General features: G+C 41.2%; 1 protein-coding gene across 1 annotated transcript in view; it reads left to right on the forward strand.

Annotated features, from left to right (window-relative positions):
* The window catches only part of septin12 (septin 12), an 89,633-nt gene that overhangs the window by 26,680 nt on the left and 58,888 nt on the right, over positions 1 to 4,065 (forward strand). The window lies entirely within an intron of this gene.

Consider the following 4,065-nt stretch of genomic DNA (forward strand, 5'->3'; position numbering starts at 1 on the left):
TATATGTATATACTGTATCATCACAACAAGAATTACTCCCCAACAAAGTTAAAGGCTCCTTGATGTATTCTTTGTGGAGGCTACGTTATTTTTCCAGTGCACATAACTCACCATTATTTTTATATTCATTCTGTTATGTTGCCTTTTTGCATTCATTTGCCTTGCGCATTCTGCCAAAACATTTACGCACTGAACCTAAGCCTTTCTATGGAGGGGGAAACCCTGATATTGTTCTCATTGTTCCCCTACCCTCATAGATTTCTCTGTTTATATCTCTCTATACATGTTCTCCACTTTGGGAAAGCATTCTTATCTCCCCTTCAGTTTCCCACACCTCTTTGCTTCATTGGTTCTCCATTCCTTCCTGTCTCTTAGCTCACCATCATCATAACCCAACTGTGGAAATTCTGTCAGGTAATAACATAGCTGTCTTATGTTGAGGGCTTATGTTACCTCTTGTCCAACCATCTAGGGTCCTTGCTGTCATGGTCATGATGGTTTCACACTCAACTCCAGTCTACCTGTTTTGGGAGTCCTGTGTTTAGGGTGTCCCAACAGAGACCTTAAAGAGCCCATGGCATGCTTTTGCTTGTTTTATGACTTATCTGCAATGTTACAATGGTGAATTATCATCTTAGATGTGGCCTAAAGCTCAAAAAATGAGGTTGTTCTAGTATGTTCTAGTACATCTATGCAGAAGAAACTCGGTCATAATCTCCAGCCAGTTGCACGTTCAGGTGAGCTTGCCTGACATCCACCGGTGCCGTTTTAAAAGTGCAATTTTTCGAATTTGTTGCTGTATTTTTACCTTCTGCTACTGCACTGTGACCGAAGGATGTGGAGAAAAGTTCAGGGCCTGAGGTTACTGCATGTCTGGGAATGTTCTTGTACAAGGACCTGCTGTTTTACCTGACCGGGTCTAACCTATGATCAGCCAGCCATTGAAGCCCCCCTGGAGCACAGTACCTGTTTGTTTTGACTGCTTGAGGCCAGTGTGTCTGCTACATGTGATGTGTTGCTGGTTAACGAGTGGATTAACGATCCATGATGTTGTTAGTGCTACGCTACCTATTGGAATCAATTTTACTATTTTGGGAATGTATGTGGTCGTGTGGGGGAAGACGCAGTGACCACTGGTTGGATTCACCGACCGTGGAGCTACTTGAAAGGGAGTGATGTTTCCACTACTCGGTGGTACTTAATGTTAAGTTTTAAAAAATACACGTTACATTATCTGTTAATGTGTGGTTTTTGTAACACTAGAGAGAATTGTTGTAAAGCTAGAGAAGTTACTATGTCAGCAGTATGCCAGTTAAAATATAGGTTTTTCAGTTATCTGATTTGTTTAGAGTGTTACACCTCTTTTCATCAGTACATACTGTATACAATTGTTTATCTGTCTATGGAGGAAAAAGCCATATTAATTAATGCTGCTGCAATTCATTGTGCTGTCCACTTTCGACACAACACTGGCAGCAGTGGTTGTGCACATTCACGAACTATCCTCTTGTTTTTAGGAAGAGACTCTGGTTTCGTCATTCTGAAATAATTACAGACTATTTGGCGTTATGATGGATGCAAAGCTAATCTAGAGGTACCCAAGATTAAACATTAAATGGCCAGAAATGGTGTTTTGTTGTTTATTGCTTTCATCATTTAGCCACAGTCTACATTAGTGAATGAACATTAGAAACTGAGATTATCATCTGTGTGTGAACACCAGACTAACACATCTTGCAGAGTCCACTGTGAAGTGATCAAAATTCATGAAATAGGAGTTAGTGGATGATGAGAGAAAGATCAAGGGGAACATTCATATTCAAATGGATTTTAAAATGTTTTTTGCACTCATTCAATATGATAAACGTGAAGCCCAATGTCCTTTGACTTAGTACTTACAGATGTTTTTTTTTCCAAGTCTACCTTATGAATCCATGACAGGAAACAGAAAGAAAGCTATGTATTTATGATGCACAGTTGGGTGGTCCAGCACATACAATAGCCAGCTGGTCATTTTCATAACAGAACGTCCTCTCTGCTGCTGTTTGTTGCTGTTTCAGCTTGCTAGTTGTCCTTCCCAAAAGCTCAGATTAGAACCCAGTTTCCTGTCCAGTTGTTTGGTTCAAGGCTCTGAAATGTGTTTCCTGTAACAGATAAGATTAGCTCACCCTGGCTCTTTAGGCTTGTTATATGAACACGCAGATACTCACACCCAGTGACAGACAGTGTTGGAGACATTGACAAGTATGTAATGGTTAGGGTGACAGGCAAAAATGAACCTCAAAAGAAATTGCATATAGAATGACTCTTAACTTCCATTTCAAATACAGGCACAGAGAAAGAAAAAGAATGAGAAAGTTAGGGGCTATGACTGAGTGTGGCATAAGAAGCAAAGGTTAGACTCAGTAGTGAATAAGTACTTGGTAAATCAGAGCGCCATGGATTAAAGGATGGTGGACTAGACGCTTTTAAAAGATTCAACATCTTAAAAACACTGCTTGTGGTGATGTGTGTTTATGTGCACGTGTCATGATAATTACAACACAAAAGAAAAGTTGTCACATGGACACAATGTTTATGCTGTAGAAAAATGTGAAATGTTCTGTGTAAAACAAACTGATACAGCATACACAGAGATGCTGGTTATGGACGTGCGTAGTGCAAAGCTGCTATGCATGTATGTTTCAACAGTGAAAAATTACAAGTCAAAATAGCTAATCAGACTCAATTAGTTGATCTTTAAAAACTGGAGGTTGTAATGGGACCAAAATGATTAGGGTAAGATTCATTCTATACTTTTGTTCCTAGTCAGTCACGTTTTCAGACTTTCCTGTTCCTATGTGAAAAGCGCTGGCAGTGACCTAGAAATTTGCATTTTTCTTCTAGAAGAAACCCTGTGCACCGAGATGAGGAGGCCGAGAGGTTAAGGCGATGGACTGCTAATCCATTGTGCTCTGCACGCCTGGGCTTGAATCCCATCCTCGTCGTTAAGCCTTTCCTTCCTTGTCCTGTGAGCCTCTGTAATTGTGCTCTGCACGCCTGGGTTTGAATCCCATCCTCGTCGTTAAGCCTTTCCTTCCTTGTCCTGTGAGCCTCTGTAAATGCAAACATGTCAAAGGAAAGTAAAAAAAAGGTCTTGTATAGGAGACTGGTTTCTTTCTCCCTTCGTGTGTCCAGGTACACAATAAAAGTTGAATTTCTCTGGAGAACGTGGGTATCAATCCCGCTACCTCTCACATGTGAAGCGAACGCTCTACCATTTGAGCTAGTTCCCCTTTCACTTGGTTTACGGGGGCCTGTCACAGTCTCCCTCAAACTAATATAAGCGATGTCCTGACTTTCTTCTGACTTCTGCTTTCTTAACGTGTTTTCTGTGGAGAAAGGGGTCCATAGGTGAACACTGCTGGGCTCAAAGTCATGGCAGGCTAGGATAGAGTGAGGAGACAAGACCAAAATGATCAGGGAAAGATTCATTCTATACTTCTGTTTCTATTCAGTTGTGTTTTCTTTCTTTCCAGCCTCAAAGTTTAAATTCAGTTCCTGTGTCTATGTGAAAAGTGCTGGTAGTGACCTGGAAATTTGCGTTTTTCCTCTAAAAGAAACCATGTGCACCGAGAGGTTAAGGCAATGGACTGCTAATCCATTGTGCTCTGCACGCATGGGATTGAATCCCATCCTCGTTGTTAAGCCTTTCCTTCCTTGTCCTGTGAGCCTCTGTAAATGCAAATGATTTGAGCTAGTTCCCCTTTCGCTCTGTGTATGGGGGCCTGTCACAGTCTCCCTCAAACTAATATAAGCGATGTCCTGACTTTCTTCTGACTTCTGCTTTCTTAATGTGTTGTTTTTTGGAGAAAGGGTCTAACGGCGAACCCTGCTGGCCTCACATAGTCATAGCACATTAAAATGGTGAGTGCGACAATCATTGTATCCTAGCTACCCCGATAGAGTTAGGAGACAAGACCAAAATGATTAGGGTAAGATTCATTCTATACTTTTGTTCCTATTCAGTCACGTTTTCAGACTTTCCTGTTCCTATGTGAAAAGCGCTGGCAGTGACCTAGAAAT

Source organism: Monopterus albus, unplaced genomic scaffold, assembly GCF_001952655.1.
Source record: "Monopterus albus unplaced genomic scaffold, M_albus_1.0 scaffold92.1, whole genome shotgun sequence".
In the NCBI taxonomy this organism is placed as follows: Eukaryota; Metazoa; Chordata; class Actinopteri; order Synbranchiformes; family Synbranchidae; genus Monopterus; species Monopterus albus.